We start from the raw sequence: 19,956 nt of genomic DNA on the forward strand, positions 1-19,956 counted from the left end.
TGGTGGTTGGGGGGGTGAAGTAGTTGAGATTCGACTTACCAGAGTCCATTCCTCCGTGTACTCCAGCGAAGCCATCAGGATGCAGGATGTTTACTACCTCTTGCTACCATGCAGTGAATTGGGGTGGAGTGGGTGGGGGTCCGCCGCCAGTCTTCTGCACAGCGATGTTGTGTCGCGACACCATCGAGCGCACCTTCCCCCGTAGGTCGTTCCATCGCTTTCTGATATCTTCCCGATTTCTGGGATGCTGTCCCACAGCGTTGACCCTGTCTACGATCCTTTGCCAGAGCTCAGCCTTCCTTGCTATAGTGGTGTGCTGCACCTGTGTGCCAAAGAGCTGGGGCTCAACCCTTATAATTTCCTCCACCATGACCCTGAGTTCTTGGTCCGGGAACCTGGGGTGTCTTTGGGGTGCCATGGGGTGGTGTGGATGAGGTGTGGGGTGGTGTTTGTGGTGATGTGCGTGGTGATATGTGGTGATGTGTGCGTAAATGTGGTGTGGGTGATGAAGGTGGGTTCCTGTGTGTGTTGGGGTTTTCGTTTGCTGTGCTCGCTCTCTCTATCTCTATCTCCTTCTCTCCGATTTCCAACTAGTGGGGGTTTGTGGGTGATGTGGGTGTGTGTTTTATAGTTGATTGGATGTGTGGGAGTGTTGTTTGTATGTGTGTCAGGTGTGTGTATTTCAAATTGTCCAATGTGGCTGTGTTTTGGAGCTGTGTGTGTATTTTGAGCGCGGCGGTGTGTACCGCCAATGGAATACCGCGGTTGTAAGACCGCCGCGTGGATTCGTGGGTCAGAATGGCATGGGCGTGTTTGTGTTGGCTTGACGGTGGAGGTTTGGTCATCTCCAGTTTTCCGCGGCCCGCTGATGAGGCGGCCTTCCTTGGATGTCGGATTTTTGGCGGTTTCACAGTTGGTGGTCAGAATGACCGTGGCGGTTTACCGCGGCCGTGGCGGTTTACCGCGGCCGCGGCGGTAGAATGGCGGACTTCTGACCGGCGGTAAGGGCCTTTTACCGCCGAGGTCAGAATGGCCCCCTATATCTTCTGTTTCTGTAGGGTGTCAATTTCTCATCTGTATTAAATGTGATCACCTCCAAAGGCATATCAGTGACAGGAGGACATATGTCAGATTTATTTTTCAGGCGAGGGAGGTTTTCAGAGTTTCAGTGTTCTTGGTCTGTAAAATAGATTTCCAGACTGATTTTCTGGAAAAACTGTAAAACTTATATTTGATGGATAGTTGGTCCCCAAGAGCAGTGGGAGTGAAGAAAAGTCCTTTGTTGCAAACTGCTACTTCTGTATCAGAACGCTGATGTTGTGTCAAAATGTAAATGGGGATTTTCTCAGCAGTTACCATCTGTATGTTCTCCTCCTGGTTTTAATTTTCATTGTTTGTTGAGGTCTGCGCAGCCACTGCCCCACCTCTCTTTCCTCCTCCGTCTAAAAAAAGTCTGTTGTGCTGGGCAAGGAAAATGATTAGGTTTGAATGGATCAAGATGTTCCTGACTAGTACTAGAAGAAGTGTCTGAGAAGGTGAAAAAACATCTTCTTGAGCACCCCTCATATCGTAGATTGTGATTAGTTTTATTGCTGGTGATGAAAGGAAAATATTTAACATAAAGATAAGTCATAGTAGTTTATGTCTCATGTAGGTTTGGTAGTTTTTTGGTTAGTAGTGATGGTTTTGAATTCTGCTGTTTGTTTCTTCACTTCATCTACTACATCAATCAATCAGTGTATTTGTAGAGCGCACTACCACCCGTGAGGGTCTCAAGGCGCTGAGGGGGGTGGGGGGTACTGCTACTGCTCAAATAGCCAGGTTTTGAGCCACTTCCTGAAAGTCAGCAGGTCTTCGGTCTGCCGTAGGGGCAAGTAAAGGGTGTTCCAAGTCTTGGTGGCGAGGTGGGAGAAGGATCTGCCTCCGGTAGTTGCTCTTCAGATGCGGGGGACGGTGGCGAGGGCGAGGTCGGCTGAGCGGAGTTGGCGGGACGGGGTGTAGAAGGTGAGTCATCTGTTGAGGTATGCTGGACCAGTGTTGTGAAGCACCTTGTGTGCGTGGGTGAGGAGCTTGAAGGATATCCTTTTGTTGACAGGGAGCCAGTGTAGGTATCTCAGAAGGGGGGTGATATGGTTGTGGCGGTGGGGATCAGGCATGCGGAGGCGTTTTGAATGCGTTGCAGTCGTTTGAGGAGTTTGGCCTGGGCTCCTGCATAGAGGGTGTTTCCGTAGTCAAGTTTCCTGCTGACGAGGGCTTGGGTGACTGTTCTTCTTGTATCTGTGAGGACCCATCTGTAGATCTTGCGGAGCATGCGGAGGGTGTTGAAGCAGGTTGAGGAGACAGCGCTGACTTGCTTGGTCAAGGAGAGTGTTGAGTCGAGGATGATTCCCAGGTTGCATGCGTGGTTGGTGGGTGTTGGGGCTGCTCCCAGAGCGGTCGCCCACAAGGAGTCGTCCCAGGCTGAGGGGTTGGCGCCGAAGATGAGGACCTTCATCTTATCTGAGTTCAACTTCAGTTTGCTGTTCCATGATCCATTCGGCGACGGCCTTCATTCCTTCGTGGAGGTTGGATTTGGTGGTGAGGGGGTCCTTGGTGAGGGAGCGGATCAGTTGGGTGTCGTTGGCGTAGGAGATGATGTTGAGGTTGTGCAGCCGGGCGACGCGCGCAAGCGGGGCCATGTAGATGTTGAAAAGTGTAGGGCTGAAGGACGAACCTTGGGGACTACATGTTTTGAATGTTGAATCATTGGGTCCCCTAGAATTTCATTTTCTATTTCTTTATTTTTGAGTCCTTGTTTGCATCTGTGAAGAGTAGATTTGACAGACTACGCCAGTCAGTCTCAGGAGCATTTAGTACCTACTCCACTGAACGGGGAAACATTTTGTTTGTCTGTGATAAAGATGACCAGAATGTTCTTTATCTGAAGGCCCTAAGAGATTGTATTGTACCAGGGATGTAACGGAAGCCCTTGCAGCCCCTGCTGTGTGGGTGGAGGCAGTGTTCCTTGTTTTAGAGTGGTCCCCCTCACCCTATAGACCATGCTAATGCATGCCTTGAAAAATGTGTGCAATGGCAGGAACAAAAAATAGTTACATTCTCTGAAAAGCCGCTCTGCTTTCCTGAGCAGACCTCTGCAACATAAGAAGGGGGGCCTAACCATTCAGAAGGCCCCCATTGAGCCTAAGACCAATGAGAGACGCCGGGGTCCCTCATCATATTCTGCAGGGAGGCCCCAACATCTTGCGTTATTCCACTGTGTTGTACTTAAGAAGTTCTAATAATACTTGAGCATACAGAAATGTTCTGATTTGTTTCTTTTTTTATCTTTTTATTTTTCAAGATTGTCTACTTTGATATTCGGAGGATTATCATTATTGCCACTTAGGAGTGAAGGAAAGACAGATAATTTGCTGATTTGTTTTTCTTTTTAGCTCATAATGAAGAGTGTGGGCATTCTGGTATCTAAATGTAAATGGTAAGTAACTGGAACTATTGATAATTACAGAAAATACTTCTTCTCATAACTATATAGACAACAGAATAATTACTTATTACCTGTCCAAAAAATATATACATCTCACTAGGTATGCTGCTGTTGTACAGTTACTGGTTGTAATGGAAAACCTAGATAACATCGCAGAACATGGGGTCTGAACATAATCGCAAGAAAATAGGTTCTCTGGAGAGAAAGATTTCATCCAAAAATATTTGGCCCTCATTATGTAATTGGCGGTAAATCCCACTTACCGCCATGCCGACTGCCGCGAACACACCGCCTCCACGTATATCCGCCAACCATATTATGACACACACATACCAATCCATCACTATACAGCCACACACACATCTCCGCCAGCTCAAAGGTCAGTGATAAACTGGTGGTAGCAAAACCCACACCGTTACGCCAACAGAACAACGCCCACAACATTATGACCCACGAATCACGGCGGCAGACATTCATTGGCGGTAAACCATTGGCGGTACATACCTCTGTGCTCAAAATATACACACACAAACAAAACAACACTACATTGGTCAATTCAAACTACACACACACCTGCCACACATACACACACCACACCCAGACCACTATAAAACACACACCCACATTACCCACAACCCTTTACTAATACAAACAATGGCCACCAGAGACAGACAGGAAGACCACCCACACAACCAGAGCCACATACCACCATCACCTATACACCACCCACGCACCTCACAACACACACCCCAACACATCACCCTATACACCCTCACCCACACCACTCACACCACACTCATGGCACCACAACTACACCCCAGGTTCTCTGAGGAGGAGCTAAGGGTCATGGTGGAGGAAATCATCCGGGTAGAGCCACAGCTATTTGGATCACAGGTGCAGCAGATATCCATTGCAAGGAAGATGGACATATGTCAGAGGATCGTGGACAGGGTCAACACCGTGGGACAGCACCCCAGAACAAGGGATGACATCTGGAAGAGGTGGAACAACCTACGGGGGAAGGCGCATTCCATAGCAACAAGACACCAACTCGCTGTACAGAGGACTGGCGGTGGACCCCCATCTCCTCCCCACAACTAACAGCCTGGGAGGAGCGAGTCTTGGCAATACTGCATCCTGAGGGCCTGGCAGGAGTAGCAGGAGGCCTGGACTCTGGTAAGGCAATTCCCTAATACTATCACCCCCCCTACCTGCATGCCATCACATACCCCACCCTCACCCTGACTCCCATCACTCCACCACCTCCCACACACCCCACCATCACAACCCACTCATGCCAATGCAATCCCTGCATGCCATACCAATGCATGGACACCACTCACAGCCCTGCATAGACACCTATCACTACAGCATGCACCCTAGAGACAATTAGCTAGCCCACCAAATAACATCTCCCACAAGGCAAAGCTGGCAGGGCAATAACAACCATAGAGGGCAACACACCCATGCACAATATGTCACATGCAGAAACAATAACACTGCATTTACATCCCCACAGGTAACCCAGCCAATGTCACCAGCGAAGAGGTGCCAGCAACATCCAGTCCTCCCACAGAAGAGGCCCACAGTAATGACAGCAGCTCTGGTCGCCTGGATCTGGATGACCAACCTGGCCCATCAGGGACCTCCAGACAGTCGGTTACCCAGGCACAGTCCCACACCACCACAGAGCCTCCCCCCTCAGGAAACACCACTACTGCACCCACCCAGCAGGCCCATACCTCTGTCCCCAGGACACGTCAATCGGCAGTGTGTCCACCACTACAGGGACCCCAGGCCACCCCACAAACACAGGACAATCAGGGACCTGGGGTCAGTGGCAGTGGGCACACTGTTCAGGGGACAGAGGCACAGGACAACAGGGAAGCTGGGAGGACTTTTGTGCAACAGGGGGAGGACAGGCCCAGGGAATCAACTCTCCAGGAGGCACTCACCAACATCCTGAGAGAATACCACCATTCCCAGGAGACCATGGGCCAGATCCTGGACAAGTTGCAGGAGAACATGCGTCTGCAGGAGGGACAGTACCTGGGGATCAGGGAGGACTTGAAGGCCATCAACACCACCCTGGTCTCCATTGCAGGGGTGCTGGCAGACATGGCCAACAGTATGAGGGAGGCAGCAGCAGACCACTGAGCCCCTGACACTAGCCAAACCACTGAACAGCCTTCCACCTCCGCTGCAACTAGTGGACAGGAGGCCCCACCACAGGACCAACAGGCCACCAGCACCCCTCCCCCTGCAGAAGGAGAACCACCCCGCAAACGTTCCCTACGATCCAGGCAGAAGCCAGAGATTATTGCCAAGACCCCCACCAGGAAATAAGACTCTCCTGATTGTCACCCTTGTGTCTCACTCTGTCACCCTGTCCACCTTGAACTGTCATTGCTCCCCTTCCTATGCCCCCTTGGACAATGCATCTGTGATACAAATAGACTGGACTCTAACCTGGTTTTTCCTCCATCATCACCCCAGCCCATTGCACTACCCCCTCTTCTTCAGAGCACTGCAATAAACACACTTTGATAAAATACAATTATGGTGCATGTCAAGTGTTTTAAAAATGTATTCGTTTAACCAGGTTCAAACATTGCAATTGAACTGTACAGTAATGTTTACATAGGAAAGACCTGTAGTTGGCTGCACTGAACACTCCAGGAGCAATAGTGGGGCACCAACATCTGCAAAAAGAGGTGCCAAAGGGTACAGTGAGTGAGCATAGAAGTAGGAATTCACAGCCTGCCAGTGACAATGTCACACATCAAACTGTCAATTATATGGGTATTAACACTGTCTTACATGAGTCTCATTGGAAGTACTGAAGAATAATTGCACTTCTGTTGTCCTCATCCTCATCTTCTGCCTCCTCATCATCACTGTCAACAGGATCCACTGCTGTCACACAGCTATCTCCAGCCTCCTCCTTCTGCAGAAAAGGCACATGGCGTCGCAAGGCAAGGTTGTGCAACATACAACATGCCACGATTATCTGGCAGACCTTCTTGGGTGAGTAGCACAGGGATCCACCTGTTAGATGGAGGCAACGAAACCTTGCCTTCAGGAGGCCTAAGGTCCTTTCTATAATCCTTCTTGTTCACCCAGGTGCCTCATTGTAACGTTCCTCTGCCCTTGTCCTGGCATTCCTCACAGGGGTCAGTAGCCATGATAGGTTGGGGTAACAAGAGTCACCTGCAAATATCGAGGGACAGCTGTTAGCCACACACTCACCCTTAGGGCCCACACCATACCCATACACCAACATCCACTGGTTGGGAACCAGGGCTTACCTATTAGCCACACCCTAGGCCTCTGGAGTTGGGCCATCACATTTGGGATGCTGCTATTCCTCAGGATAAAGGCATCATGCAGCGACCCAGGATACTTTGCATTGACGTGGGAGATGTACTGGTCCGCCAGGCACACCATCTGGACAATCATGGAGTGAAAGCTCTTTTGATTTCTGAACACCTGTTCATTTTGCCGGGGGGGGGGCATTGCATAGAAGTCAGCTTTCACTGTGGCCAAATTCTCCACCTGGGGGAAAACGATATAGTTGCACATGTGTTTAATCAGGGCAGACAACACTCTTGTCAGCACTACTGAGAACATTGGCTGTGACATCCCTGCTGCCTAGCCCACTGTCACTTGGAAAGAACCAGTTGTCAGGAAATGGAGCACTGCTAGAACTTGCACAAGAGGGGGGATCCCGGTGGGGTGACGGATAGCAGATATTAGGTCAGGCTCCAATTGGGCACACAGCTCTGTGATTGTGGCCCTGTCAAGTCTATAGGTGAGGATATTGTGCCTGTCCTACATTTTTGCCAAGTCCACAGGGGTCTGTGTACGGGGGGGATGTCTCCATCTGCTATTCATCCGAAGCGGTTGCAATCTATGGGGCAAAAGATTGAGCAGCTGGTCATTATCTGTACATTCCAACCACTACAGTTCAATGCACATTGTGATTGTAACATTATTTTGTTGGAGATGTCCAATTAGTGCATTTGTGTGGTGTGATGCAGTTTCGATCCATGGCTTGCACCCCCCCTGAAATGGCGTCCGCCTGTCCTGTATGGAGGGACAGTTGGAAATAAGGTAATTCCACTGACGTTGTACGCCATTGCGGGAGTCGGTCGAGAACCGCCGTGCAACTCCTCATTGGTTATCATTGGGCCCTTTGGGGTACAGTGGCCAATGGTGATGTATGCCGGCAGTGACGGTACGCACCTCTGCGGACGTGACCGCCATTTTCTATCTGTTCACTCACTTGCTGCCTGACCTTCAACAGGAGAGGACCTACACTGCAAGTGCTGCTGTGGCCTGTGTCTGGAACCGAACATGGCTTGTGTTACTAGGGAAAGGGCCCCTGCCTTCACCTCAGCGGAGTTGGAGCGACTGGTGGATGGGGTCCTAGCCCAGTACCGACTGCTGTATGGGCCTCCAGACCAACAGGTGAGCACACCGTGAGTACGATGCATGGGGCATGGAGTGCTGTGTGTGAAGGTCTCAGGCAGCATGTATGCTGGGCCATGTCTGTGCTAATGGGAATGGGAAGGGGCATGGTGGGCCATAAGTGTAATAGGCAGGACGGTCGGACTAATACCTTTCCCTGTGTCTATTGCCCTGCAGGTCCGTGCCCATCAAAAGAAGGGAATGTGGCGTGGCATCGCCAAGGACCTGCGGACCATGGGGGTCTACAGCAGGCGGAGCACCCACTGTCGGAAATGGTGGGAGGACCTGAGAAACTGGGCACGGACGACGGCAGAGGCCCAGCTGGGTGACGGCCTCCCAATGAGGAAGGGGTGCCTGTCGAACCCTGACCCCCCTGATGGCCCACATACTGGCGTTGGCCTATCCGGAGCTAGATGGGTGTTTGGAGACATCATAGTAGCTATAAGGAGGTGAGTACAGCGCCTTAGTTTACAACTTATGCCTGGTGGGGTGGTAGCCAGGTGGGGGGTGTGGGCCCTGTGGGAGCCCCTAGGCCAGGCCTGGCATTGCAGAGTAGGTCCCATGTTGGGCAGGATTCGGATGTGAAAGTCCTCCAACCAAGCTAGTAGGCATCCACTACTGGGCAGGGGTCTGTGGGTCTCAGGTATGCTGCAATTTGCGTTAGGTGTCCCAATCCATGGGCTGGTGACTAGCATTGTGACTGGTAGTGCATTGCCTAATGCATAGGGTTGTTCCCTGTGTGTGACTGTGTTGTGTACGTCAACAGTGGTGTTGTTGCCGCCATTGACCAAGTGTATCCTTTGTCTCTCCACCCATTTTTGTTTTGTCACCCTGTCCTTATGTGCATTAGCATCATCTGGCGGAGGAGCAGAGGCACCGGTGACGGAGGGAGCTGCATCCCACAGGACCCAGGAGGCCGAATCCACTGACGGTGAGGGCACCAGTGGGACGGAGGGCGAGGGGAGCACCAAGGCGGAGACTGGAGGGGACAGTTTGGACACAGATACCTCCTCCGATGAAAGCTCCCTGGTGGTGGCGGACACCTCTGTGCCCACCCCAGCTACAGGTCCAGCCGCCACCCCCTTACCAGCACCACCCTCTCAGCAGCCCCTCAGCGAGTTTCCCGTGCCCGCTCACCCAGGAGGGTGGGTATATCCTTCGCCCCAGGCACCTCAGGCCCTGCCCCAGTTAGCCCTGCTGCCCTGAGTGAGGAGACTATTGACCTCCTGAGATCCATCTCTGTTGGGCAGTCAGCCATTGTGAATGCCATCCAGGAGCTGGCAGCCCAAATGCAACAGTCCAATGCATTTCTGGAGGGCATTCACACTGGATTGGAGGCCCAACAGAGATCAATCCAGGCTCTGGCCTCCTCTCTGATGGCAGCCATTGTCCCTGTTTCCACCGTTCCCCCTCCAACTTCCTCTTCCCAATCCCATTCCCCTCAACCCCAACCTATCCCAAGCACACAGTCAGATGAGCAGGCACCCAGGACAACACACAAGAGTGGACATGGCAAGCACAAGCACCACACTTCATCCCACAGGCACTCTAACAAACAACATACAGAATCAGACATTCATACCAACATCCACTGCCTCCACTGTGTCCCCCTCCTCCTCGTCGTCCACCTCCCTCCCAGTTGCATCTCCACTCACACCTGCATGCACTACATCCTCATACATTACCACCATCACCAGCACACCTATTAGTACACACCTCTCACTGGCAGTCACCACTCCCACATCCATGCACATATCCCCTGTGTCTTCTCCCACTGTGTCTGTGCCCCCTCCTCCCAAAGTACACAAACGCAAGCACTCAGACACCCAACAGCCACCCACCTCATAAAAGCATCCAGCCCATGCACCCAAGCACAGCAGACTGCCACCTCCTGCCACCACTCCCTCTTCCTCCACTCCCAAACCATCTCCCTCTTCCTGCCCCAATGTCCCTAAGAAGCTTTTCCTCGCCACCATTGACCTCTTCCCTAGCCCTCTCCCCCGTCCCTCACGTCCGGCCAGGGTGGTTAAAACCCAGGTAAGCACCTCAGCCTCCCAGTCCATGGGCACAGTAGTGTCCCCAGCACCTCCAGGTGGGAAAGGAACCCTGCCACCAACCAGCCAGACCAAAAGGGAAAGAGTGCCTGCCTTAAGTGCTTCAAGGAAGGGCAAGGAGTCAGCCCCAGCTGCAGGAAGGAAGAGCAAGGAGCCAGCCCCAGCTGCAGGAAGGAAGGGCAAGGAGCCAGCCCCAGCTGCAGGAAGGAAGGGCAAGGAGCCAGCCCCAGCTGCTGGAAGGAAGGGCAAGGAGCCAGCCCCAGCAGCAGGCAGTAGAGGCAAGGGGCCTGGTGCTGGGACTCAGTCAGAGCCCCCACCACCAACCATGGTGGTGCAGCCGTCAGAGGCTGCAGGGGATGGGCTTGAACCTCCCCCCACCACTGCCAGCACCGCCACCAGCACCAGCAGCGCCAGTGGGCAGCCGTCTGAGGCTGCAGGGGATGGGCTGGAGCCTCCCCCCACCACTGCCATCACCGCCACCAGCAGCCCCAGTGGGCAGCCGTCTGAGACTGCAGGGGATGGGCTGGAGCCTCCCCCCACCACTGCTAGCTCCGCCACCAGCACCACCACCAGCGCCAGCAGCCCCAGGGGGCAGCCGTCCGAGGCTTCAGGAGATTGGCTAGAGCCTCCCCCCACCACTGCCAGCTCCACCAGTAGCACCACCACTGCCACCACTGAGCAGCCGTCACCGCCAGCAGACAGTTTGTAGTCCTGCGTCCATGGGCTGTTGTGCGGTCTGGCCCCTGCCAATCCTGTGGGTCTGCCACCCAGGTGAGAGACTGTGACCTTACACTCCCCAAGATCTGCATCACTGGGCACGATGCCCCCTCCAGAACCAGTGGAGAAGACATCCACTCACCCCATCCTCCCCAGGATGAAGCTCACTGTGTACGATGCCCCCTCCAGAACCAGTGGAGAAGACATCCACTCACCCCATCCTCCCCATGGATGAAGCTCACTGGGCACGAAGCCCCTTCCAGAACCAGTGAAGACATCCACTCACCCCATCTTCCCCAGGATGACGATCACTGGGCACAATGCCCCCTCCAGAACCAGTGGAGAAGACATCCGCTCACCCCATCCTCCCCAGGATGAAGCTCACTGGGCATGTTGCCCCCTCCAGAGCCAGTGGGCAAGTCACCCATTTGAGAGACTGTGGCCTTGCTCTCCCCAGGACAAGTCAGAATATGTAATGTTACTGCATCTGCTTGTGTGTATGGTGTTGGGGGTGGGGTGTTGCGTGTGTGTGTCACTCTCTTTATCCTCCCCCCCTCCTGTGTGCTAGGTGGCAGTACTCACAGTGGTCGTCTTCGCCAGCGTTGGTGTTCGTAGTATAGCAGCACGTAGAAAAGCATGGGGGACACTCTGGCAGCATAGTTATTCCTTGAGTCTCCAGAGTTGAGCCATTTCCCTTCTGTGCAGTGTTTCCACCAGGCGTTTGATGTCATTGGTACTGCCCCGGAAAAGGTTGCGGATTGGTGTCTCATAATACAGTGGGAGGAACATTGTCTTCCGCCAAGCTGTAGGCGGTTACCCGGTCGTGCCTGTTGGTTTCCCCCTGGCGCTCAGTGTGATAAAGTGGTTGTCTGTCTGAGCGGTTTCCGCCGTGGTCATAATTTCAAAGTTATTACCGCCGGCCTGTTGGCGGCATGACCGCCACTTTATCGACTAACGCCAGGGTTGTAATGAGGGCCTTTGTGTCTACAGTAATAGAAATCACTTTACTGGAAATGCAACTAGCCAGGTTTGCACCACAGCCATTGCCTCTTGCCTGATGATGGTCTTAAGTCTTCCCAAATAGTAGCTGATGAAGTGATGGAATGTACACTGGATTGAAAGCATTTTTACTTTGAACCCAGCAAACGGTCTGAGAGCCAATCATCTTTTAACTGCTCTGTGTTTAAGCACCACATGCCTCTGGGTCTGCAGTCCAGGCACCAGACCTGCATCATAACTGAGGAATAGTCAAGAGAGCCCATCATGTGGGCATGTGTTGTGATGTCAAGCACAGCTACAGGTGCAAAAAGGTAATCCTACAGTGGGTAAAGTAGTGAGCATTTTATTCTGCCACAGATCACAGACACCTGTAAATTTAGACCATTTAGCAAGGACTGCTGATCTAACGGCCAGGGAGGGGCTATTCACATTTCAAGGTGGTTGCATAACCACATTGAAATCCTGAACTATCACTATCATTCCTGTGGAGGAATCCAATAGCTGCTCTCCTGCTGCCTGAGAATGAATCACGTCAGTCCCAGTAGTGTGCCTGTAATAATGAACCTATCCAGGTCACCAGTTCCACCCATGGGCACAACCAGGGGAAATGTCTTGTGTCAGCGTATGGCGATGCCTGGGAAGCCCCGAGTAAAACCCATGAGAAAGACTCTAGTATGCCCTTGCCTCTCCAGGAAGTCACATTGGGTTCCCAGTAGTTGGGTCTCCTATAAGATAACATCAGCGGTATGCTTCTTTACAAATTGCAACATCGCACCTCTCATAATCTTAATATGATGTCCATTAACGTTCCACAGCATTATATGGTAGTGCCCCTGCAACCTAATCCATGGTATCTTGAGTGCATTGAATAAATCTTGTTGGCATGCCCATGTGCACTCATGCCAATAACACAAACCTTAGATTAACTGTAGTCAACCTCCTGACCTCCCAAATTCCATACCCTATGCTTCCGACAAAGAAGTATATGTTGCCCTAGAAAAGGACAAAACTAAAACACAAAAAATGAGTTAAATCAATGAGCTTATAAATGTATTGCAAACCTCACATTCTGTCACAAAGGCACCTCTATGCATTCTCTCATTGCCCTTTGTGGCTAGGGCAGCAAGTCAGGCAGCGCACAGCGCGCTACTCAGAATGGACCTAAGGCAGCATCAATTGCATCCAGTACTCACCTTTTTACTGACCCAATCTCAGGGTGAAAGAAAACTCCCTCCCAGGGACAGAGTGTTCTGATAGAGAGTGTCACTTTCCAAGAACCTTTCTCAGTGTTTCACTGTATTTTGTAGCTCAAAGCCGTGATCTTTGGCTTCAGTCATAGTCTCCTGCATTGCAAAAGTACTGCTTCAGTAGGGTCACATCCACTCCTACTGCTTCTCTCTTTGTTTCAAGACCTAGCCTAGAGGCCTGTATAGCCTTCAGGATCAGGTCCATGGGCATAGGTGTGGTGAACTGAAATTCACCCATGATGGTGTCACACACCACAGACTCTTCTGTAGCCCGTCTGGGGCCAGGATAGCAAAGTCCCTAGTATATTTGTCTATTTCCCCCTGTTTGGGTAGAGTCTTGTCCTTGGCGATGGACAGATGAGCCTAATTTCAACTTGATATGTTGCATTTTTCTAACTGGTCCCCGGGCTCCTGGAAATGCAAGGGCCCATTATGCTCAAGAGTTATGTTGCGCTGAGCACTAGGGTCACAGACATCACTGGATGCACCACAGTGGTGAGCTGGTTCCTTTCATCCAATGTCTAGGGGTGTGATGGGGCCCCAGGAGTCCCATGCACATTCACTATCAGGCATAACAGTCCTACAACATTACTATATTCCCAGAACTCCCAGCCTGCGAGACTCATGGGCGCAAGTGGCACAAGCTGCCGGGCAGCCAATCATACCATGCAGCCCACAAGCTGGGAACACTGGATCTATCATCCTTTGGGTAGTCCCACCTCTATTTGAATGGTCTGTTCAGAGGCTACTTCAAGTGGTTTAGGGTCTGCTTCCCCAGTGGTAACTACTGTGGTGTCAGGGTGATATGTCAGTTAGTGGGTGCTGGGCGATGCTATGCGATGTATGTTGTCCCAATACTTCTCATGTCCCTCTCTGTCAGGAGCCTGGGACCCAGATGGTCCCCTCTAGTCAGAGGTGGTGGCAAATCACTGATGGAAACAGTGTAAGAAGGTGCTGGATCGGTTAAAACCTCTGCTACTGGGCCCCGGGCGCTTACTGTGGTGTCTGGTAAGCTGGCAAGGGCGAATGTTTAAAGTTGGTATGTCCAAAACAACAAGGGTGGGTGCCCACCTCCCCTCAGAAACTGAGAGTGTGCCTGCTGTCACTAGACAGTGGCCCAGAGCTCTAGAGGAGTGGGGATCTGGCTCTCATCAGCCACTTCTCTGTGCATACCAGGGGCACAGGCCGCGTATTTCTAGTATGAGGGCTACAGCGGGCAAACCATGCCCACCAGACCCAGACCCCAGACATAAACAGTCATCATGAGCACAAATGCAGTCCTAGCTAGCCAACCAATCACGACTTCCGCATTGCTCAGGGCTTTACTGCATCTCACCACTGCTATCCTCCAGTAGCTCACACCCTGCCCACTCTGCTGCCAGTTTCAGGCAATCAGGAGGGTTGGAATTTAATCGGTCAGGATGCTGCGTGGTCTTCTGTGTCGCTGCCACTGGTGCAAGATGGCACTACAGCCTTCAGCCTCAGAACCACATATATTGCAGGCCCCGATCATGCATGGGCAGTTGCACATGCCCAAGGACCCCAGGGAACTCCTTTCCACAAGGCAACAAGTCACAGCAAGGCTGGATTTTTAATGATTATCAATGTTCGGATGGGACAGACAAAAGAAGGTGACCGCCAACCTGTGCTGCCAATCGTGCCCCCAATCACATCTATGTTATCACTTTATAACATTCAGATAAAATGCATACCAGGTGAAGATTGCTGCTGTACTTGTTGTTCTTAGGTGATGTTATGTCGATGATGACTCCTGGTGACCATACAGATAGAGTATATTCGGAATTATGTTCTGAATGCCTAGTATTCTATTTGGGTCTTCAGACCTCTCAATGGCACATTTATTGCTGTTGTGAGTGAGTCCATCCATCTTACTGCTTGTTGTCCCCTTCTTCTTTTCCAATTGACTTTTCCATGTGTGAGGATTTTGGTGGAATGTATGGTATAGTTGTGCAACCTTACCATTTAATACACTTGAAAAACTGTCTTGGGTCCAATCAGGCTCATTTGTAAAAACATCTAGCTCAACCCTGGGTAGCTGTGTCCTCGAGCTCAAAGCTTAAACAAAGGAACTAGTGTGAAGCACTGAAGCACCAAACAACAGAAGAAGAAAGTCAGACCACATGTATGAAATTTGACACCAATTTAAAAAAATAGATTATATTTTTATGAATTCCTAGGCACCAAGTTAGGGAAAATCCAGTGTAGGGTTCAGGAGCTATAGATTTTTTAAGCAAATCGTTAAACTCAGCTTTTTAGTCCATAGGGCAAACAAGCGATGGTAACGGTAAGGTTTGGAAACTTTGAACTCTTTAAGAGAGTTGTGTTTGGCTACCCTGGCCTGAGTGGAGTGATCTAATTCAACAAGGAGAAGTTTGGGGGGCACTAAGGAGTATTAGGACAGTTATCTGGAGACCACACAAGTCTCAAGTCCAGTTTCATGCTTTGCATCAAGAGCGCTATAGACTTCAATGGAGTGGTAGTGATACTGGGGATGCATTACGCTGAGGATGCTGAAAGATTCTCTGGGTGCTGTGTGATTGACAGGGGTGTCCTTGTGGTTATTCCTCAAGTCCATGGGTCAGGTGGAGTGACTTTGGCCACAGGGGTCTGTGTCCCTCAAAGTCCTTTTTGAACCCCTAGCGGGCCAGCTGTGGCTGGTCGACCAATCTCTGTACACAGTGGGTCCACCTCTATTCTTTGGTGAAGGCTGGTGTCCCTCTTGGGGAACCAAACTGGACTCAGACAGCACGCCTAGGTGGAGCAGACTCTGGGGCAACTTTTGGCATCAAGAATTGATTTGTTGGGGTGCCCAGCTGCAGTCAGCTGTGATTCACAGAAAGTGGCTACTGACATACCAGAATATGCTTCTTCAGCCTTTATGGCCCTAGTGCTGGTTTCAGGGGGTCAGCCGCTCACCCTTTGAGTCATTTACTTGATCTGGGTGTCTGGAGCTACATTTCCACAGGCTAGGAGCCACAGACACAGTCCTTTCCTCACTAGCACCAGGTTCGGCAGGTGCAGTCCAGCAGATGGTCCAGACTCTCTTGCCAGGTCCAGGGGCCAGCAGGGAAGTTCTTCTTTGGGTCTTTCACCCGTTCTGGCATGATCTGAGGCTCAGGATGCCGCCAAGGGTGCCATATTTATGTGTATAAAGAGCCCTGAGTGAATGATGCGGTCACTAGTCAATCGTCTACCAGTATCCCTCCCACACTGTGATGAGAATACAGAAGTAGTCCACTGTAGTGTCCTTCCCAGCTTGGGTAGCCACCAATGACTACACCATACATAGAGTTGAATATTACAGGTCTTTATTCATCTGTGTGTACCTGTCAACTCAACATTCTAAACCAAGTGCTTATTACATTTCACTCTAACAATTATGTCACACTGCTATGGAGTCTGTTGGGAGCCAAAAGGGTTCCATCATAAAACCCACAAGACACAATATCCCCCCCTGTTAAATTAAAAATTACAAATTTTTACAAAATCTGTGTTAACATGTACAACTATATCAATGATATCTCTTCGATCAACCTTCTTGGCGTTCAACCTGATCTGGTTACTGGAAGCTGAGAGCTGTCATCTGTAGTGTCAGAGACTTTTAAAGATGGTGAAGCCGTAGTAGCAGTCATTGAGTTTTCAAGTTCAGTCTTTTCTTCACCATCTCAATTTGAAGACTGATGAATCAAAGGCCTAAAGTGAGAAGAGTCGCTGGTAACAGACTTCCCAGGGCACTGGGCGGTCACAAAGTGTTCCTTAGTAGGCACATCATAGAAAGGTTCACCATCATGTAGAGCATCAGATTTGCTTCTGTGCATCTAGCGGGCGAACACTAAATCCTTTCTTTCCATGTCACCTCTTGCCTGCAAAAGCTTTCATTTTCTAACCAAGTCTTTTGTATGAATCATGTTCTCACTTTTTTCTCTCTTGGTGGTCCATTGAGGTAACTTGGTTGTCTTTGCTCTCCTGAACATGAAAGTCTCAGGACATTCGTTTGAGGTAGAGTGAGGTAATGAATGTTAAGCTTGTAAAGTAGAATTTAATACCATTTTAAACTTAGCTTCTCAAGTTTTGCACGCTGGACTGCTTTCTTTAGCCTAATCATAAAATGTTCTACCAGTCCATTGGCCTGCAGTCACAAAGCTGTACTCTTTTGATGCTTCATGTTCAGATGCCCCAGGAATTCTTTGAATTCTCGACTATTAAAAGGCGGGCAATTATCAGACTTCAAAATAGCTTAAATGCCCCATGTCACAAAGATGTCATAAAGTTTTTCAATGACTTGTTTGTGACCTGTGGATGAAAGATCTTTGACCAAAGGAAAACATACGTCTTCATCTACAGTCACCATCAGGTGATGTCCATTATCAAGCAGACCGAAGAAGTTGATGGCTATTCTCTCCCAAGCATGCTTAGGGAGTTCAGACATGTTGAGATTATGCTGAGTAACACTGGTAGAAAGGCAGCTGCATATATGACAGGCCTTGAGTTTTTTTTCAACCCTTTCATCTAAGTACGGAAATCAAACTTGGTGAGCTCTTTTTGTGGCAATAATACCACAATGTCCTTCGTGAACTACTTCAATTACTTTCTGCTGCAGACTCTCCGGAATCAGGATTCTACACCCTTGCAGTATAACTCCTCCCTGAGTTATGGACAACTCTTCTTTGACATTTCTGTATTTTTGATATTCACCATCATTGGTGAGAGGTTGAGTGTGTCAGTTCCATGTCTGATGTGAATTTATGTCTTTTAACTTCAGCATGTCACTATCATGGCTAGTGGCACTGATAATCTGGGCTAACGAGATAGCAGCTGGTGTATTTGATTTTACAACGAAATGAATGTAGGCTTCAGTCGTCTTGGCTGAAGAACCATGAACTTGTATGGGCACTCTGGAAAAGTAGTCAGCAGGGTTCTGATCGTTTCCTGGATGGACAATTGTATAATCATATTCTTGCAATTCTAGTCCCCATTGTTCAATGCGAGGAGGCATCTTGGCTTTTAGATTGCCAAAGATGGTCAGTAAAGCTTAATGATCAGATACCAGCATCAAAGGCTTTCTGTACAGGAATACATAGAAATGTTCATAATCCCATATCACAACTGAACTTTCATTCTCAGGCTGTGAGTAAGCATGCACTGTTTGGGACAAACTTCTTCTACCACAGGCTACAATATGCCTTCGAGCATTTGGGTGTCCACATTACTATGCAAGGATAGCTCCTAACTCGACTGGGCTGTCGTTAACATGAACCTTTGTATGAAGTTTTGGATTGAAGTATGCCATTTCAGTAGCATTTTCAGCGACGTGTTTGATTTTCTTGAAACTTCTCTCACATTCGTGTGACCATAGAAATGAAATTTCTTTCATTGTTAACTCTCGCAATGGAGCAATAAAAGTGGCAAAGTTGTGTATATACCTTGAATAGTAACTGGCCATGACAAGAAATTAATATACAATAGAAACATCTTGTGGGGGATCAGCATTTGACAGAGCTTGTACTTTTGCAGGAACGGGTGTCATACACCTATCAGAAAAGATATGGCCAAAGACTTTTAGGGCTTGACTTAGAGTTTTGCGACTGGGATACTCTGTCACAAACGTGACGGATATCCCATCCGCCGTATTATGATTTCCATAAGATGGAATGGAATTGTAAATGGCAGACGGTATATATCAGTAACGTCGTTTGTGACGGAGTAACCCCATCCCCCAAACTCTAAATCAGGCCAAAAGTTTTCTATTGTTTAACTCACAATTTTCTGCATATAAATTCAAACCTGCATCACTGAGTGAATGACATACTTGTGTGAGAGCTCTATCATGCTCCTTCGCTGAAAATCTGAAACAAATATGTCATCGCTATAGCTAAACGCATTCACAACGGGCTGTACGATATGCCGAATGATGTCTTCAAAAGTTCTGTAGCTGATGACACATCAAAAGTAAGGGCCTCTTTTTGAGTTTGGCGGTTGGACCGCCAGACCACCAGACCGCTATGTTGGCGGTCCTGAAAAGACCGCCCTATTATGAGTTATACAGGGAGGACTGCCAACCAAAAAAGGCAAACCGGCAGCACCGCAGAGACCTGGAAATAGGCAGTTCGAACTCCAGCACAGACAGCATAGCAACCAACCACTGACCCTATTACAAGTTCAAAGTTGTAGTGGCAGACACCCACGGCGGTCAGCCAATGGCAGTCCAAACTACGGAGGTTTGCGGTCTCCAAAGTAATACACACCTGCACATTGGATGGATCTGAAAACACAGCTGACACACATTGCCACACTAGACACACCTGCGAAGGACATTATAAAACACACCCCTTCACGGACCACAATCCTTTACTTTTACACTGCAACACACACAAGCCAGAGAAAATTCTTCATCATATAGAATCTATACTAGGCACCACTTTTTCCTCACCTCCTCTTTTCACACCCAGCACACACTTCTGTCCAGTCACACCTGTTTGCACATCCCCTCTTTAGTAAGTCACTGTCACTTATAGTTTTTTTCTCAAATTCCACCATGTCACGTTCTAGAAATCCATGTTTTTCCTGAGAATGAGTTGAGAGTCATGGGGGATGAAACAATAATTTCAAGCACATTTCCAGCACACTCCTTTCAGTAGGAAAATGGAAATATGGGACAGGATAGTCGACAGTCAATGCTGTTGGCACAAGGGCGGTCATTAGGAAGAGGTGGGCAAGGTATGTTCCCTGGTCTCCAGGCACCAGCTGCAAACCAAGAAGACTGGTGGTGGCCCTCCCAGTGCCCCATAACATCTCTTTCCATTGGAGGAGAAGTTCTTGGCCATCCTGCATCCTGAGGGCTTGATAGGAATACCGGGGGGAGTGGAGTCTGGTAAGTCACAACACTAAACATGTCACCAAAATGCTATGTTCTGCATGCCCATAGTTCGCCTTTGGCCACTTTTACTGTCACTCCACTCACCAG

Source organism: Pleurodeles waltl, chromosome 3_1 (genome assembly GCF_031143425.1).
Source record: "Pleurodeles waltl isolate 20211129_DDA chromosome 3_1, aPleWal1.hap1.20221129, whole genome shotgun sequence".
In the NCBI taxonomy this organism is placed as follows: domain Eukaryota; kingdom Metazoa; phylum Chordata; class Amphibia; order Caudata; family Salamandridae; genus Pleurodeles; species Pleurodeles waltl.